General features: G+C 37.5%; 2 long non-coding RNA genes across 3 annotated transcripts in view; one reads left to right on the plus strand and one right to left on the minus strand.

The window, feature by feature from the left end:
- The window catches only part of LOC115286193, a 7,643-nt gene extending 3,149 nt beyond the window's left edge, over positions 1-4,494 (plus strand). The window contains exons 2-3 of the long non-coding RNA XR_003905942.1: positions 4,126-4,211; positions 4,455-4,494. This is a non-coding gene — a long non-coding RNA (uncharacterized LOC115286193). The remainder of the gene's footprint in view (positions 1-4,125; positions 4,212-4,454) is intronic.
- Positions 2,600-20,192, minus strand: LOC115286176. Of its 2 annotated transcripts, XR_003905931.1 has the most exons (3): positions 19,907-20,192; positions 9,625-9,750; positions 2,600-2,880 (listed from the first exon to the last, which is right to left on the minus strand). It is a non-coding gene; the product is annotated as an uncharacterized LOC115286176 (long non-coding RNA). The 2 variants fall into 2 exon arrangements; XR_003905925.1 differs by lacking the exon at positions 9,625-9,750.
- Positions 20,193-20,587: the final 395 nt, after the last annotated feature.

The following is a 20,587-nucleotide window of genomic DNA, read 5'->3' on the forward strand; positions in this document are numbered from 1 at the left end:
TATGTCATTTGCAACTATCTTTTCCCGTTCTGTCGGTTGCCTATTAGTTTTCTTGATTGGTTCCTTTGCAGTGCAGAAGCTTTTTATCTTGATGAAGTCCCAAGGGTTCAGTTTTGCTTTCATTTCCCTTGCCTTTGGGGATGTGTCGAGTAGGAAATTGCTGAGTGGAGGTCTGATTCAACTAGGTTCAATTCAGCGTGCTTTTCTGGACACCTCTCACTGCTCAGAGCTCTGTGTTAAAGCCAGTGGGAAACAAATCAACAACAAAACAAAGAAGTAAAATTCAGTTATTTGTTTCTTTTTCTTCTTTTTTTTTCTCTCTCAAGGAGTTTCCAATCTCAGGAGGAAGAGTGGACTTGTCCTGAAGTTGGTGAGGAGTGACGGCATTAGGTCCTGTCAAGTACTCCTTCATATGCCATCCTCTTGTGAATTAGAGTGTTTAACTGTCATGAACAAGAGCTAAAGAACATTTTCAGTGTCTGTATGCCAAACATCAGAGTGATTTGGGAGAACCTCGATTCATTTCCTCATTGATTATTTCTCTTGAAATTGTAACCTATCAAGAATTGATTCAATCGGTTTATATAGAATGGCACTGTATGCTAAACAAATTTACGGATATTCTTACAGATGATATAAGGGGCTTCATGGTAAGTTTCTGAAACTGTCACTGTTATAAGCATTTAAAAGAAGCCCTACGTATTTAAGAGAAAGCTGGTTGCCTGAATCTACCCAGGTGGGAAGAGACACAGTGGGGGTATGAGCCTAGTGCTCCACCCTGCATTCTAGAGAGATGCACTCGCCCAGGATGTCATCCTGCCCCCCAACCCCCCTCGACCTCATGTATTTCCCTGAGCTTTCTAGCTTTCATTTCCTTCCTTCCAAGTAGCTGTTTCCCTTCTAAAGTCTCAAGCTGTACATTCACCTCACTCTGCCTCAACAGACCTGAAAGGGAAGAACGGAGCGGGGAAAACAGAAAATAGCTCAGCAGATGTTTCCGGATAAATGTTTTTTTTAAAGTGCAAGTTGCTAATGTGGAGGTTTATTTTGGGGCCTGCCAGTGTTAACAGATGTTTGAGAAGGCAACTACCTGCTTAGACAATTATACATAGACATTGATATCAGGTTTGCATAAAGAGTCAATCTTTTTACACAGATAGTAAAATAGGATTTTTCATCTAGGATAAGATTCAGTATGCTTATCCTGCATTGCTTCTTGGGGACTGATTTGGACCCTATATTTATTGCCAAATAATTCTACTTACAAAATCAAGGCCATACCAAAGGGGAAGTAGCAATAAACTACAGAGCCTAGAGAATATAATTAGGGAACACAATGCCTAGAAATTCCGACCCTCACACAATAGGGCTCCGATTAATTGCATCTATGTTGTTTTGGACATAAATATTTACACTTCACTTCTCATTAAAATTCTGCTTCTTAAAATATTAAGCCCAAATCTCTGATTGCTGGATAATTAATGGAAAAATAACACATCAAGGCTTTCAGGAAACTGAAGGTATGCAGTTTTTGCTTTGGATATTCTCACAGAGGGGAAGGAATATGCCCCAAAATGCCATTCAGTAAACAGTCACTGCACATCTACCTATGGGTAAGGATCTACATATTGGGATTCGGAGATAAGTAAGCCACAACTCCAGCTTTCAACAGCTTAAATCTCATGATTATTGTGTTACACAGCTGATAAATCCCAAACACTTCATGAAAAAAATTTCCCTCTGAGTGGGAAGAAGTTTGCAAGAATAAACTTTAGACCAGTTGTAGGACTATCTGGCTTATGTGAGGAAAGTGTGCCCAGGAAAATGGTCCATTGAGAAATGATGTGCATGGTGATTGGAGGTTTAGAAAGGTTTCAAAACGATGTTCTCCACGATCAGTAGGTGTCTTGGGCAGGGAGACATTCTGTTGGGGTTTGATGGCCTGGGGGCTTGTCTGCAATGGGCAGCCATAGTTGTAGTCTACTCAGTGACTGCTTCTCTGACAGCAGTGACATCTGATGTTCTTTATTGGATTTGCATCATTTCTGTGTCTTCTGGGACTTTTCCAGCAAGCACCATAGCCCTGGATCCTCAATGTACGAGTCTTCTCAGTTGAGTGACTGTGTCCCTATTCTATGGCTTAAGGCGTCCTAGCATTTGCCTTCACTGGTTGGCTGTGTTCTCTCAAAGCACCCACCATCTAGTTCCTCCCTGCATCTCCAGACTCATTTCCAGTGACTTCTTCCTGACAGTACTAACGTCAGAGGTCTCCAGATGTGCAAAGCTACTTTAAAATCCCATATTTTGCAGATGGTTTCCTTCCAGCTGAAAGCCTTTGCTCCTAAGTTTTGTTTCAGACCAACTATTTGTCATTGAGGACTATGCTGTCTAGTGTCTGCAGGTTTGGGATGACTTTCTTGACCCATTCTTTATCTTTCAAGGGTGCTGATACTTATACTATTATTATTTTCTACCGGAGTTGCCATCTGGATTTGTATACCTGTCTCCCAAACTAGCTGTGACCCCTGCAAGGTTAGGAGCATACCTAACTCAATTCCAGAGTTTTTCCCCAGAATATACCTTGGCACACAGTGGGGGCTCACGGCATGTTTTTTTGTATTACTTCTTAAGTGTGAACACTTCCCTTTAAAAAGACTGCATTCAAAGTATCTTAAACACCACAATAAGAGTATTAGTCCATGTGAGTGGGAAGCACTGGGGTGACATGATTGTATCCAAGGATTCATGGCACAGCTTGACATCTCTTGGCTGTTGTCGTCTTTCTTTCTGAGAACTGGTCTTATTTGCCCACAATTCCTGTGGACTTTTGCCAAGCAGTGGCTGCTCAATGTTCTGGAATCACATGCTTGATGGTACAAACTAAAAGAAAAGAGAGAATATTTCTCTCTAGCGGTCATATACAATTTCCCAGGGAGAGATTCTGATTGGCTAGGCTAGGGTCTAATGCTCATCCCTGGGGCTTTGCTGCGGTTAGGAGTTTAGGGTAATGTGGTTGGGGCAGGTCTGTGTGAATGCCCTGCTCATCCCAATAGCTACAGGGTATACTGTGATTGTCAGGCACACCTAAACCACACAGAGCAGGACAGGGGTAAAGAAGAAAAGGTACTGACCGGGTGGGGCCAGAGAAGTAGAGTACACCTACAACAGACAACAATAACAGTGGTTTCCTCTAACTCCCTGTTATACTGACCTAAGCAGTACATGACACATAGTGAATAATCAATAGCTATCCCCTTAATGAATTTGCAGAAATATAGGTTTCAATGTGCTTATTCTGTTTATCCCATCAATGACTTATATGATTACATAGAAGGTATCGTGCCTTGTGTGTCCCACGATTGCAGGCTCATTTCTCTGCCCAAGACCCAGACACTCTTCAAGCTCAAAACATGCTGCATTCAGTTACCAACATAAAATTTTCATTTATATTAAGAGATTCTCAATCCAGCAATCTAGTCAGGCTACTTTTAGACTTCTGCCCACAAGCACTGGCATCAATCTGTTTCCAACAAAGTGTTGTTTGCTGTGATAATCTCACCTCCATCAGACAGTCCTAACTTTAACTCCTTATTATTAAAATCATGCAGAGGAAGCTCAGGAAAGATAAGTCCCTGGGCTCAGGATAGATGGCAACCTGATGCAGGAGAAAGCTGACTTGTCTGGGAAATTTGTACTTGGCCTTAAATATCACATTGCTACCAACTGACCTCAAACAAGATACCTCACCTCTCTCAGTCATTATTTTATCTATAAAAGAGATTAGAGCACATGATTTATTGGTGTCTTTCAGCGTTAATTCTCTATACACCTATGGAAATTCTTCCATCAAGAACAAAACTTGAGCAATCATGGTTTCATCCAATCCACTGGAATGCAGAGCAGAGAACATTCACCATGCATCAAGAAGAAGCTGACCACCCATCCAGAGAACACACAATTTTGCTTTGGGATAGACCAAATTATCAGACTTTGGCCAAATTTCCAAACAATGTGCTTTACTCTGTTTCCTTCAACCACTTTAAGCCCCTCCCAGGAGAGCTGAAGTATTACACTCCAAGAACTTTGCTTTTGACTTTTTGACTTTGTTTACTTTTTGACTTTTAGCTTTATATAAGCAGTTTCTTCTACTGAGTAAGCTCTGCTTCCCGGCCTTTCACCTGGTCATATCTTATCCATCACTGAAGGTCCAGGTAAGACCTACCTGCTCTGTAAAAATTTCTTACTTTCTACCTCATCTACTTCTTTCAGAATACTTCTCTCCCTTTTCCACTGAGATCTTACAGCTCTTGGTTTATATCTTTGAATAACAGTGAACATGATCCACTTTGTGTTACAGTTGTTTGGGGATTTATCTCCTCTCTCCCTCTGCAATGCAAGCTCCTACCCATTAGGACAGAATGCTCTGTGCAGCTGAGCATAAATGTATTTTTCAGAAAGACAAGCCATAATCATATCCCAGCACTGCCACCTGGCCCTTTGGGGAATCACTTGGTCTCCATGATCATCAAATTCCTTATCAGTAAGAAGAATCATCACAGGGATTCTGGTAAGACAAAATGGCGTCTAAGTGAAAGCACTTAGTACCATGCTTGACACGTGGAGTGAGTGAGTTTCACTTATGTTAAAGTGGAGCACTCAACAAGGCAATTAAAGTCTTTTTTCTTTACTGCACTTTGAATACAATTAAGATTCCTTGCTAGGACTTGAAGGCTGGACATAATCTGGCTCTGTTTCTCTTGACCTCATTTCTTTTTTCTGTTATGAGTTTGCTTTCAGCAGCTTTATTGAGATATAATTGACATACAATAATACAATAACTGCACACATTTAAATGTATAATTTGGTATGTATATGCACATATGCACTTAGGAAAGCGTCATCACAGTCATGGTATTGAAAGATTTACACCACCTAAAGTTTTCTTTTCCTCCGTTGTAATTCTTTCCTTCCAACACCTTTCCTACCATGTCTCATATTCAAACAGCTACTAATCTGCTTTCTGTAATTATACATTAATTTGTATTTCTTAGAAACTTACATGAATGGGATCATCCAGTGTATACTTATTTCTTGTCCCTCTTCTTTTACCCAACATATTTCTTTTAAAATTTGTCCCTACTCTAGAGTTTATCACTCATTCATCATTTTTTTTTTAATTTTTGAGTGTTATTCCGTTGTATGGATATGCCACAGTTTTTTGATGGACATTTGGGTCGTTTCCAGTTTTTAACTATAATAAATATGACCATCCATGTGCAAGTGTTATGTAGACATATATTTTCATTTCTTTTGGCTAAATATCTAGCAGTGGAATGTCTGGGTCATATAACTTTTTTTTAAAAAGTTGTCAAACTACTTCCAAACTGGTTGTACTACTTTATACTTCCACCTGTAATATGTAAGAGTTCCAGTGTCTCCACATCCTTGTCAACACTTAAACTCATTCATCTTTTTAATTTTAGAAACTTTGACAGGTGGATAGTGACTTTAATTTGCATTTTAGGTCCTAATGAAGATGAGCATCTTTTGATAGGCCTATGTTTATTCTTTGATAATATGTCTGTTCAAATGTTATTTTTTAAATTGGATTGTGTTCATATTATTGAACATTAGGAGTAATTTGCATGTGTAAGCTACACATTATGTATCAGATATATGCTTTGCAATATCCCCCCACCCACCCTCTGTGGCTTGTCTTATTCCATTAAGAGTATCTTTTGAAGAGAAGATTTTACTCTTAATTTTAATTTATCAGAATTTTCTTTTATGAATTATACATGTAGCTCTGTATCTAAGAAGTTTTGCATAATTAAGGTTATAAAGGATGTATCCAGTCTTTTCCTTAAGAAAATTTATAGTTATGTGTTTTATATTTAGGTATATGATGCATTGTGACTTAATTTTTGTACATGGTATGGTATGAGATATTGATGAAGATCATTTTTGCATATGTATACTCAATTCTTCCATAACATTTGTTGAAAATTTTTCTTTATCTATTGAATTGCTTTTGCAACTTTATAAAAAAAACATATCTGTGTAGATCTATTTCTGAACTTGCTGTTGTGTTCCATTGATCTACTTGTCAGTCTTTATACTAATTCTATACTGTGTTTATGCCTCTAGCTTTGTAAGGAGAATAGAATAAATCCTGAAATAAAGTACTGTTTGTCTTCCAACTTTGCTCTTCTTTTTCAAAGCTGTTCTGCTATTTTAAGTAGTTTGCATTTCCATATACATTTGAGAATCTGTCAATTCTTACAAAAAATAAAGACTGTTGGGATATTGATTAGGATTACAATGAATCCACAGACATGTTGTGGAGCACTGACTTCTTAAGAATATAAAACTTCCTTTCACATAAACACAACAGATCTTCTCATTTATTTAGGTCTGCTGTCATTTCTTTCACCAATATTTTATAGTTTCCTATGTACAGATATATTTTTTTCTAGCAAGGAAAAAGAAATAAAACTGATTTTTGTAGATTTATCTTCTATCCTGCAAACTTGCTAAACTCTCTTAGTAGTTTTAATGGTTTTGTGTTGTTTCTTAATAGATACACTGAATTATATACTTAGGTAACTTTATCATAAGTAAATAAAGAAAAAAATCACTCCTTCCTTTCTAATTTAAATATTCTATTTACTTTTCTTAACCTAGTAGGAAGGGCTATAACCTTTAGTACAATGTTGGATAGAACTGGTAAGACAGAGCCAAAGGGTGAGATACCCTGACTGTACAGAGGGAAGCATTCAGGTTTCTACCATTAAGTGTGATGCTAGATGTGTAGGATTTTTGCAGATACTTTCTATCAAGGTATGGATATTTCTTTCTAATCTCAATTTTCTGAGAGTTTTTAAAAGGGATGGATATTGGACTTTGTCAAAATATTTTTCTCCACAAAGTGATATGATCATATGAATTTTCTTCTTTAGGTAATATAGTTAAGGTTAGTGATTGACTTTCAAATATTTAGCAAACTTGTATGTAAGGTAATAGTATTGTGAATGGTTTAGAAATGTGTGGTGACTTGCTTATTTTAAGTGATCCACCAATAAGTCAGAAAAATGTATTTTTAAATGTTTTTTAAAGTGCCTTTTGAACATTTTTAAACAATGGATTTAAACAATCAAATATTTAGCAAACTTGTATTCCTGGGGTAAAGCCCCTTCTTCACAATACATTATCCTTTTTTATATTGTTGGTTTTTATTTGCTAAAATTGGCTTAGAATTTTTGTATGTATGCTTATGAATGATATTATATAGGTTCATTTTCTTATAATCTGTATATCTGGATTTGTTATCAGTAAAATGCTGGCCTCAAAGAAGAACTGAAAAGTGTTTTCTTCAATTTTCCAGAAGAGTTTGTGTGGAATTATTTTTATTTCTTCATGAAATATTTGGTGGAATTCACCGGTGAAGTTATTCTGGGCCTGGGGATTTCTTTGTAGACAGCTTTTTGGTAAAATGAAAAGTCTTCAGTAGAGGTGAGAATATTTTTGAGTAGACTTTTATTGTGTCTTTCAAGGAATTTAGCCTTTCCTCTGGCTTATCAAGCTTATAGACACTGAGTTATTTAAAATATCTCCTTACTATCCTTTTAATATCTATAATATTGAGAGTGATTTCTTTTCTTATTCCTGATTTTGATAATTTGTGATTTTTCTGTTTTCAATTGTATCAATTTTCCATTCTAACATTTTTACCAATAATTTTATTATTTTTAATCTGTACTAATAACTATTTTATCTCTTTCTTTTGTTCTTAATTTTTATTTATTTATTTTGAGAGACATGCAGAAAGCATGGGGGTTGGTGGATAGAAAGGGAGGGAGAGAGAGAATTCAAAGCAGGCTCCATGCTGTCAGTGCAGAGCCAGACATGGGGCTTAGTCTCACAAATCATGTGATCATGACCTGAGCCAAAATCAAGAGCTGGGTGTTTAGCCAGCTGAGTCACTCAAGTGCCCCTTGTTTTTATTTTCTTAAAGTGGAACCTGAGTTTTCTGATTTGAGATCATTTGGCTTTTCATATACATGTATTTCACACCATAAATTTCCCCCTAAATTGTGTTTTTGTTGTATCCTATAGACTTTAATATATATTTTTTTCCATTCAGTTTAAAATGCTTTATCATTTCTCTTTTTTGTTTGGTTATATAGATCTGTGTTAATTCATTTTCAAATATTTGGCACTTTGCCAGGTATCTTTCTGTTACAGATTTTTTTTTAATTTTATTTTTGTTGTGGGCAAAGAACAAACTTCAGAATCTTTTTAAATGTACTAAGATTTGTTTTATGGTTCACAATATTATTGCTAGTGTTAAATTTTCTGTGTGTATTAGACAGAATGTGTGTTTGTGTACTTTTTTCTGGTGGAATATTTTAAAAATGTCAGTTAGGTCCAGTTATTTGGTATTGTTGATCACATCTTTTATATCTTCATAGGTTGTCTATTTGGTTATTGATATTTCTGACCAAAATTGTAAATTTCTCTATTTCATTTGTAGTTTATCAACTTTGCTTCATGTGTTTTAAAATTCTGTTCTTTGGTGAATGAACATTTAAGATTATTATACCTTCTTGACTAATTCACTCATTTATCACAATCTTTACTCTGAAATGTACTCTGATGTTAATATAGCCACCTAGCTTCTTTTGATTAGTGTTCACATAGCATATCTTTTTTTTTTTTTTAACCTTTGTTCTTAAAATTTGTGTTTCTGTATTTCAGGTACATTTCTTGGAGAAAGCATATAGCTGGACCTGGCTTTACCCTCACCCAGTCGACAATCTCTGCCTTTCACTGGGGTGTTTAGACTACTTACATTTAATACAATTATTGATATAGTCAGGTTTAAGTGTATGATCTTCCTATTTGTTCTACATTTGTCTCACATGTTCTCTGTCTCTTTTTTTCTGACTTATTTTGAACTAATTGAATTCATTTTATGACTACATTTATCCTTCTGTGGCTTATTATCTGTACTTCCGGGTTATTTAAATCATTGCTTTACAATTTGTACAGCAAGCATTAAGTTATCACAATCTACTTTCTAATCATTATCATAACACATCAGTGCTTGTAAGAAACTCAGTATACGTGCATGGCTTCTATGCTACTTTTGTCATATATTTTACTTTATGTATAATACACCAAATACATGTTTACTATTTGTATTAAACAATTATCTTTGCAAGGTGCCTGGGTGGCTCATGTCATGATCTCACAGTTCATGAATTCAAGCCCCACTTCAGGCTCTGAGCTTGGAGCCTGCTTCAGATTCTGTGTCTCCCTTTCTCTCTGACCTTCTCCCACTCTCTCTCTCTCTCTTTCTCAAAAATAAATAAGCATTAAAGTTTTTTTAAATAAAAGAAAACAATTATCTCTGATAATATGTAAGCAGTAAGGAAATAATCTTGTGCAATTACCCAAGTAGTTACCAATCCCAGTGCCTTTAATTCCTTTGTATGGAAGGAGATTTCCATCAGGTGTCATTCTCCTTCTGCCTAAAATCTTTCTTTAACATTTCCTTTAGGAGGTATTTAGGATAGATACAAAGCTAGAATCCCCAACCAATGGTAGAAGCAGGGCACATACCACTCAAGCATGGGGAGAGTGAGGTGGGGTAGGATGCCTGCAGCCATATATAACTGGAAGCTCAGATTCTCAACTAAGTTCTCAGTTATTTTGTTTAAAAACAACTTATAAAAAATTATGATCCACCTGTAAAAAAAAAAAGTAAGTAAGTAAGTATAGTAAAGAAGAGACAAGAAAAGAAAAAATGAAATCTACTGTTTTGTGTACATTCTACTTTCAATTTTTGCTGACATTTTTATCTTTTCAAAGGATTCTGGGTTAAGAGGTGTTTTTGCTTGCTTTTCCAGTACTTTAAAGACATTATTCAACTGCCTTCTCACATACACTATTTTCAATAAGAAATATGCTATTATCATTTGTTTCTGTGTATATAGTGTATTTTTCCCTGTTTGTCTTTATTTATTTTTTTTGCTTTACCACTGGTTTTCACAAATTTCATTATTATGTCTTTTGCTATAGTTTTCTTCATATTTCTTATGCTTGTATGTGATTATATATCTTGAATCTGTGGGCTTATAGTATCCATAAAAATTGGAAAAACTTAAATATTATTCTTTCAAACACAGCCACACACATGTGCACACACACCCCCCACACACCTACACCCCTACTCTTTGGAAACTCCAATATTACACACATTAGGCCAGTAAGAAATTTTCCTACAGGTCTCTAATGTTTTGCCTATCGTTTTACTCTTTTTTTTTCTCTCCATGCTTCATTTTGACAGCATTTTATTATAAGACCCTCTCTGACCACACTAATAAAGCAGAACATTCCTACCACTTAGTTATCTCTAATTTTATTTTCTCCATCTCTAATTTTTATTTTTCTTTGTCTTTACTAATGTCCACCTACATTTATTTAATTGACTTATTTACACTAAATATGTGTGGAAAGAAGGGCTATATCTAATATTCAAAGAATAATTGAAAGTAGTTTTATAATATGTGGACATAGAAAATTGGACAAGTTAGAAGTGATTTACAAAGAAATTTGCTTATTTCACATAACAAAGGGGCCCAAAGTGAGACAGTTCCAAGATTAGTTAATTTGGTGACCCTGATCCATTACCAAAGATTCAGTTTCATTCTGCCTTTCTGCTTGTCATCTGTAGGGTGTTGGATGGTCATCTTAGCCAGCTTTCCTTACTTCCCCAGGATGTCTGCCACAATTCCTAGTGGCACACGAAAATAGCTTTCAGAGATTATAAAGGAATGATATTTACCTCCATACCTTTGTAAAGGTAGAGAAAAATTTCCCCCAATCTTTTCAACAAACTCTCTCTGGCTGGATGTTGATACCACTTCCAAATCAATGAATGGGAATGGAAATTGCCACTATTGGCTTAAACTAATCAAGTTTTACTTCATCCCAGATCTCTCCTCCTCTTCCCTGGGTATTATGGAGGGTTCTTCCCCCACCTCCCCCAATAGCTTAGGTGCCTGAAGTTGTGAAGTGTGGTGATTCATGAGAAAGGAAGATGGGCAGCAACATAGGTAGGCTGCCACAAATTATTTTACTAAGAGAGAGTGTCCAATTTAAATGTCTAAGTAAACTTATTTTAGTTCCTCGAGCTAATGTCGCAACTGATTCAAATATTTGCTAGAGTGTGAGACAAGCCTCCTGATGTCAGCTGAGTTAAGCATAAGGTTTTTCAGTTTGCATTCTTAGGCTTTTGCTTTTTCTAACATTTCCAATTCTCGGCCTTCTCTCCTGGTATCTTGCCCACCACACTGATGCACATTGTCAACTGAAAATACTGTTTCCACAAACTTCCAACAAGCTGGCAATCGAATTTCTGAAGTAGAAACATGTTTCATTTTTTTCCTTTTAAAAATGGAAATTTAATCATAGAACACTTCTTGTCATGATACACCAATTCAAAAATATTTACAGCTGATTCTATTTACAGTGAATCCACAAATCTTACCAAAAATTTTCATCAAAGGGTTGGTGTTATGCTTAATTCATCTTTTGTGCAACTATATACTCAGAATTAAAACTACATTTTACTCCAGGGAAGACACCTAGAGATTATCTATTCATTCCTGGTGTTGAAGATTCAGAAACAGAATGTGAGGAAATTAACTGATTTCATCAAAACCATATGTAGCAGTGTATTTGATGTCACTTATAACAACCTAGGAAAGCCAACTATGGGCATCTGCTCCTAACTCCACCATCAACGATGTCAAATCTATAGCTTGAGATTGACTGTCACGGGAGTATTTACACCAGGGAAACTGGCAATATGCTACAAATCAGGTTGTCTCTTCTTTTCTGAAATGCTGGTCATTAAACATTGACCAGCACACCGCAAAATCAATAAGATGCAAAGCCAGATCTAGTATAGTAGAATGGAAAGAATTGAGAATTTTAGATCCATATACTAGTAGAAGTTAATATTAGTAACAACTATTTCATTATTATTGCTAACATATCCTGACTCAGACTCTAGTATTTTTTCCCATGAAATTGTGATGGCTTCTGTAACTCAATCATTCTCCCCGATTTGATGGATTCATTTGTCCTTGAATAAATCTGGATCATCAGATACCATTTTAGTCCAAATTTTAACTGTGAATAATAGGAAAAAAATTCTAATGAAGGCAGAAAAGGAAATTATAAGAATATGTACTCACTTGCTAAATTAATAGAGGATGGAGAACAAGGTTAGAGGATGGACAAGAACCAAAGGGACCTGGCAGCTGAAGCCTGAGTCAAGGTCATGCCTATGGGACAGTCTGGTTATGACATTACCATTGGTACCTCAACTGCTGGGAGATATTGTGTCTATATAATGAACCACAGAAAATAATTTCTGCATAATCTATGCCTTTTCGCCCTAGTAACTCAGGGTTTAAACTCTAGTTGAACCATCACATTGGTTAAGGCTGAGTCATGCTGCTGGATACTATAGGAATCTTGCTTTGCCTCGGCTTCTGTGGTAAGCGCTGGGAAATTGCCTCCCACAAAGATAATTATCAGCAGCAAACTCGCACCAAAGTAGGAATGGGTTTGTTAGTGGTAACGGTGGAAACAACAAGCAGACAGACAAATGGTCCTTGCCACTGTTATTGTTTACAACTGGAAAGGAAAAAAGACACAGCACACTCAGCTACATGATGATGTCACAATGGGAGAAAGTGGAGGATAAACATAGAGGAGGAAGACAAATTTAGCTGTGGTCATCATGAAGCTTCTTGAGATGGCCTGACTTTGCTGGATTTACTGTGGCTTTTGGATGTAGCAGTAGTCCAGAAAATGAAAATTTTCACATTTATATGGAGAGAAAAATGGCTCAGCTCTAAGATTAAAAATGGATTCCTGGGTAGTGATAAACAGCTTAGCTAGTTGGTAGAAACCAGGAAGGAGAAAAATTGAAAATTGGAGACACAGAGTTCTAGGGAAGACACATGTAGATAGATGTATGGTGGTGAAAAAACAAGGGTCTGAATGTTTGTGTCTCATGTTAATGCTCGTCAGAATATAGACACATCAGAAGAACTGCGGAATATCCAGGTAAGCAGGATGATTCACCCAGAGCATGGCAGCCACTCCTTGTGTCCTCAGCCACCCAGTCCTCATGATTGACATAGCCATGCTGACAAGGATACAGGCTATACATTGATCCTGGTAGCAGGGATTCTTACAATATGTAATACAGTTTCTTCTGCTATTGTACACCCAAACTTGTAGCAGAAAAGATGGACTTTAAATCCTCAACATGGCTCTATCCCTTGAAGGTTCCAAGCTGCCACTTGGTACTTGGTTATGTTGGGGCCAATATCTGGCAGGTCAATTTTTTTTTCTTTATTGGAACAATAAATGAATATAAATTTGCCTTCCCCAAATTTCATATTTGTGCCAAAAACAATTTTTAAAGTGTAGAGAGGATTTGATTAATAAACGTGAGGCCCTTCATTACATTGGCTTATCCAAGGGATTTATTTTATTGAAAAGAAAGTGCAATTACAGATGCACATAAAAGATATTCACCAGTCCTACCCTATCCTTCATCACCTAGAAGCAATAGGCTGATAGAAAGTTGGAAAAATCTATAAAAAGCTAAGCTAAGACACTATTTAAGGACAATATCTTGTACATTGGAATGCTATCCTTCAGGTTATGGTACATGCTTGGAAACAATAATCAATTTATAATAATTTGTTTTCAATAAACAGAATTCACAGGTTCAGGAATCTATGAGTACAGGTAGAACTGGCTCCTCTCCCATGACTCCTATGACCAACTTGCAAACACAGTGCTTCCAGGGATCACAGTGAGGATGTTCCCAAACCTGCAGCGATGACTTCCATCTGCTCCCTTTGCACGCTTCATGCAGTAGACTGTCAGGAAAAAGTGTCATCATACTGGTTAAGTTGACTGACACAATTCTCATATGGATGAAGTTTGCTGCTATTTAATGGATGCAGGGAGGTTCACTCAGGATTCAGAGTCATATTTTGGTGCTTCTGTGCCTTGTGATAACAGGGACCACGCAGTTATAGCAAAGGGAGCAGATGGAAGGACATGGCCAACAAGGACCAGGTCTAATAGGGAGGGAAGTCTGGATCACTCTAACATGTCAGTACTTTAGACTATCTGAAGTGCTGTTGGGTGAAAGTTGTATAATGAAAGAGGGAGATTATGCATCTCAGATTCACCTGCATGAACACCTGCAGTGTGGTACCATAGTTTTTCCCGCTAACCACTGTGAGGTTTTTGAGGATTTATTTTAGATTAGTCTTTTTGTTTTTAATGCTTATTTTTGAGAGAGAGTAAGTACATGAGAGGGAGAAGGGCAGAGAGAGAGAGGAAGACACAGAATCAGAAGCAGGCTCCAAGCTCTGAGCGGTCTGCATGGAGGTCAACCTGGGGCTGCAACTCACCAGCCATGAGACCATGACCTGACTTGAAATCGGACACTTAACTGATTGAGCCACCTAGGTGCTCCTAGATGATTCTTTAGAGATTATTTTTGCTACAACTGTGAAGAGTCAGTGACAGAAAGGACTTCATATAGGGATAATCAGGGCTGAACATGCAAGAGGTAGAAGTTTATGATGCTCTGTGCCCCATTTCTTCTGATTTCATACAGCCCCAGTGGCTGTCTTCCATGCATGCTTACCATGCACCACCGCAAGCAAGAGTTCTAACATCTGCCTTTCTGTCCTAGGGCTTTTTTCTGGTGCCCACATTCAGGGAAGACTAAATGTGCAAGAACTACCTGCATAGGATCCCTCAACCACTGGTGTGTGAGATTGATAGATGAATGTTGCAGACCCCCGTTCTTAGAGATCATTCTGAGAGGATTCTATGTGGCCCACAGTGCAACTGAAGCTGAGTTCAGATTCTGATAACCACCTCAATAAGGCACATTCCATGGGTACTTGGCTGGCTCAGTCAGTAGAGCATGCAACTCTTGATCTTAGGGTAGTGAGTTCAAGCCCCATGTTGGGTGTGGAGACTACTGAAAAATTTTTAAAGAAAAATAATGCACACTTCATTACTGCACACTCCATTTACTTTTTCACTTTCATTGTGTCACTCCTAAATTCTCTAATCACATCCCAATAATACAATCTGCACCTAAATCTTAGTCTTATGCTCTGTTTTGAGGGGTATCTGAACTAAGAGAGGAGGGAGGCTGGGAGAGTTATCCTATTATTGATTGGTGAGCACAAAGCATGATCACTTTCTAGCTTCACAGGCCAGAGTATCTCTTGCTGTCTACAATTCATGAGTTCCCCCATTTAGTGTCTCCTTCCCTAGATCACAATCAGGTGCATTCTGTGTGTAGTTAACACATTCAAACTATAAGTTTTAAATAGTATAATTTATATAAATCACCTAACCCATGCCTGGTGCAAGGTAAGCATTCAGTGCATGCTACTTTAAATAGTGGTCACTATTATTACTATTATCATAATCATTTCACTAATTTATCAACTGTTAATTCTGTTTGGCTTAAAAAATATTGTTCCCTGCTATTGCTTTTACTTAGTTTATTTCTCTCTTATTTAAAAGAAATTTTGAGAAAAACTTATAATTACCATCAGCTAATTAAGCTAATGCTTAAAATATCTACTTTTCAGGATTCTTTTGAAACAAGTATAGGTAATGCCTAAAACAAGGTCTAACATGTGGCACCTCCCCAATGATGCTTATCTTTTCCTTCTATTGCTATTACCTATTACCATTACCACTACCAATAATAGGATCACTGCTATCATTGTTGCTTTCATAGAATCAAAAAATAAGTACAGGAACAGAGATTCCACTTTTCCTTGCTTCAAATATCATGACCCTATTAAATTTGAGAGTTTCATTTTCATTAACTTCAACTGCTCAATAATTCATTTTCACAAAATATGGCAAACCTCACCAAACAGATAAATAGAAGATGGCATTTGCAATTTCTGTGCTCTTTTTTTGAAAATCACCAGTAAAAATGCTTTCTAGTATTTATTGGATTTACAATTGGGACTCACTCATAAGATAATACAGCATGCAAAGAACATCATTGATTGAGTGCCAACTTGGATCCATGTGCTATGTTGGGCATTAGCGCATTACAGCCCCAAACCATCCCCTCTGACGTCCCATCATTGATCCTAACTCACAGGTGAGGTACTGAGGCACAAAGATTTTCAATCACCTGCACAAGGTCATGTATTTTATACATGAAGGAAATAATACCTCCCTCAAATCAAACTAATAGGTGCTATTTACTATATATTTTATTACTGAAAAAGGGACCATCTGCAAGTTTCATAGAAAGAAAGGTATCTGTACTCTGAACTCTGATCAAGAATAGGACTTTGAAGGTGACATTCAGACCTAGAGGCATATCAGAATTTCACTGCCTGCGTACGTCCTAGTTAGTAACTGCTCTCACTGTGTCTTTTAGAATAGCCTATTTTGGTCCCCAACCCATCAGAAAACTTGAAATAACTGAACCATGTAACAAGAGCTTGTAAAAAATTTTTTCAAAGAAAGAAAGAAATGCTTTCAGATACAGGTGCCCTCCCTGTGATTGTAGGACTTGTAAACCTCTCAACTCCAAAAGGGGAATTCCACAAGGGCCCACCATACCGGAGGCTTATTGGGAGCAGAATCAGAGGCTCAAGTCACCTCCTCTGGCTGCTTCCACCTTTATCTTTCATGGTGACTTATTCCATAATGTGAGTCGAACAAACTCACAGAGGGTTTATCTTTACTGTTTGTTTTTGACTTGGTCTTCTAGAGAGAGCCTCTGCACTCAGGTACACACATTAACAAAAGGCCAATTCTAAGCTTCATTTTTGCAAAAAGCCTGACATCACACAAAATGTATGGATTTGGGAGTTGCAGATTTGCGTCCAGTTCCTGCTCTGCCACTTTCTATCTGTGGGACCACCCCTAACCTCTCTGAGCCTCAACAGTGGCTTAGCTTAAAGGAGATGAAATGCATTTTGCAACGTTATCATGAGAACGTAATGAAAAGAAACAAAATCCCAGTGGAGTTCTGAGTTCTCAGTGTGATATAAAGTGACTATTTATTCCCCTCATTTATTTCCCATCTTCTCTAAGTTTGACCATAATTTTACTGGACTTATTTTTAAAAAGGTAATAGATGAGATAGGTAGAAAATCTGCGCTCCCATTCAGTCTCTGGCCTTCCTAGCCAAATTCTGTTAGCATAATTAGATGGCATGATACACTTGAAAACACAAAGAACAGTTACTTTGCTCTCCTGGAATCCTGAGTGACCTCTTCACCTGCATACATGTCCCATTTCTCCTGAGAATAGCGAATCATTGAGCCGTCTGGCATGGTAGCAAATAGCTCAGATTCTGGCTTCCAAACCCAGCTCAGACATTAAATGTCTTTGTGAGCTTGGGCAAGAAGTGTGGCATCATTGAATTTTGGATGCTCATTTATAAAATGGAATTCATGACCGTACCCATGTCAGAGCACTGTGGTGAGCAAGAACTGACATAGAATTAAAAGAGCAGGGTGTGACGATGGGCATTATACATGCTAGTTATCATTATTTTTAATTTCTTTATGGGAATTTTCAGTTCTAGATGGCTAGGTACCTGTTTATTCATGTGTCTATAAATTTGCTAGTTTACTTAAGCATTTATTCAAAAAGTATTTCTGGAGTGATTGTTATGTGCCTGGCACTCCAGACACTTTAGAGAAATGTGCGATGTGGGTTGTCTTAAGGAGTTTGCGGTGTATCAAAGCTCTGGGCAGACAAGCCATCAGTTGCAAGAAAGTGGTAGCTCCTGAAGATGGAGGTGTGTAAGGGGTACAATGAGAACCCCTGACTTCGGAGGGAAATTAAGAAGAAACATGAGCCTCCATTTTCCAGTGACATCCATTAACACATTGAGTGATATTTTAGGAGCTGCTGAAGATAAGCTCATATGTCAGAACTTCTCATGATAAAAATGGTTCCAATTTATATTTCATGGTAGCTTCCAATAAGCCAGTGTGCCCATGAAACTAACAGTGTTAACTAATAGGATGCTTCCATTTTCTTGGTTTCCATTGGCTCAGCAAAATCCTTACTGTAGGAAGCCTATTTTATCTGCTTGGGAGCACTTCTATGGCTACTTTTACGAAGAAGAAGCACCATGTCTGTAACAGGGATGAAGCAATTTGCAGTCATCAGATACCATTTTGGAAAGAACCAGAAAGAAGAACCAAATCATTAGCAGAAGGAATTCCTGTAGGAAAATTTAGAAAAGATGGATAGCGAGGTGCTTTTAAAACATAAGATAATATCACAAGTGAGTTTCATAATGTTCTTAATCATGCATAAGGGTACATTTTCTTCCCTTTTGCTAACTCTGAAACAAAAAGAGCACTGGGCAGAGAGTCAGATTTGAGCCTTAGCTTCATCTCTAATTACTGATGTACTCTTGAGCAAGTCAGAACCATTCTGAGTCTCAGTATCCTCAATTATTTAAAAAAGGGATAATTATGGGGTAATTAACCCTTAGGGAAAAGCTGTGCAGAGTCACTGACCAATAAAGGACATTTAGTAAATAATATCCATTAATGGTAATGATGATGATGATAAGTAATAATTAAAACAAAATCTGTGCTGCTCATTTTAAATGAAGCCTGTCAAAAAATCTTGTAAGCTGCACCAGCATGCGATTATAAATTGGGTTAAGAGACTGGAAACTTAGAATAGATCTATGAGATAATGGCCCAAGAGGAAACCATAGAGTGAGTGTTTAATACTTTTATTAGGGGGAGAAGGAGCTTCTGCATGTAAATATCTCCATGGACCTCAGGAATACTTTGTGGAATTGAGAAGAATTAGAGAAGACTATGGGACTCAAAAAGCTACCTTGTATCCCCCTAGAACTTGTGAGAAGGTTCCATCTGTTACTGCCTTAGGCAGATGAGTCTTGGGAGACCTCAGTCAGCCAAGGACTGCTAATGGAGAGCTTTACTAAATTAATGGGGGGAGCTGGGACAGTAGCTTTCATCTGGCATAATATAAAACTCTCACTGCCAGTGTGCATCCATATAAAAAAATGTGTATCCATATTAAAATTCAGTGTGGTGAAAATTGAATATAATACTATTAGGATTATGTTTTCCAGGTAAAACATAGAGCCCTACTGGTTAAACTATACAAATATGAACAAGCTATCACATGCTTTGGGTAAGAAGTAAAAATCAAAACATTACTAGTTGATAGAGAAAAGTGTAAGACTACAGTATAGTGGGTATAGTAAGAGCTAAATGCAAGATTTTGCTCCATCAGGAGCCTAGTGCCAAAGAGTGATTAGGGGAACTGCATAAGTCAGGTGCCAGTTACTTGAGGTGATTCTGTAATTATTGAAAATGTCTGAGTCTTTTTTTTTAATTTATTTTTGAGAGACAGGGAGAGACAGCACGAGCAGGGGAGGGTCAGAAAGAGAGGGAGACAGAATCTGAAGCAGGCTCCAGGCTCTGAGCTGTCAACACAGAGCCCGATGCAGGGCTCGAACCCACAAACAGCAAGATCATGACCTAAGCTGAAGCCGGACGCTTAACTGACTGAGCCACCCAGGCACTCCATGTCTGAGTCTTTTAATATCTTCATATTCAGCAGTAAGATGTCTAGCATTGATAGCACTCTCCTTCCTCACAAGGGTTTAGAACCAGTGCTTTGAGAAGCACAGAGAAAGACCTCCATCTTTCTCACTCTTGGCCATATTTCGTCCGTCTGTTATCTATTGATGTGTAACAAACTCCTCCAATATGTGGTGACTTATACAGCATGCACATACCTCACAGTATATGTGGGATAGGAAGCCAGCCATGAGTTTGCTGGGTCCCGTACTTCTGCATCTCTCACAAGGACGTGGTCCATATATTGGCTAAGGGTGTAGCCATCAGGCTTTTCTTGGAGAAGAAGCTTCCAAACTCACTCTGGTGGTTGTTGGCAGCTTCCAATTCCTCATGAGATTTCGGCTACATTCCACCCTCAGTTCTTGCGACATGGCCCTCTCCACACAGCATTCCCCCGCATAATACCTTGATCTGTCAAAGTGAACAAGTGAGAAGGTAAGAGAGAGTTTCAGCAGAAGGAAGAGAATACTAGCAAGATGGAACTCCATCTTTTATGACCTCATTACAGGAGTGCCATTAATCTCTTTTGCCAGATTCTCTTCGAAGAAACAAGTCACCATCTGACACTCTGCTGGAGGGGAATATCCAAAGGTATGAAGACTGGAGGTTTGGCTATTTGGGAGCCATTTTTGGAGGATGCCTACTACAGGTGTTACAGGAAAAGTCAAATTGTAAGCATCCTAGAATCCTTTATCTTCTACTTTCTACCTTTTTACTCTTTATCCCATGATTCTGATTCTGAAATTCTTCTTGGCCAATATCTTTTCCCCATGCCTTCTCTATCCCATGCAGTACTTTTTCTTTTTTGTACTGAAAGACTCTGGTATTGTGAAAAACTT

This window comes from Suricata suricatta, chromosome 1 (genome assembly GCF_006229205.1).
Source record: "Suricata suricatta isolate VVHF042 chromosome 1, meerkat_22Aug2017_6uvM2_HiC, whole genome shotgun sequence".
NCBI classification, from domain to species: Eukaryota; Metazoa; Chordata; class Mammalia; order Carnivora; family Herpestidae; genus Suricata; species Suricata suricatta.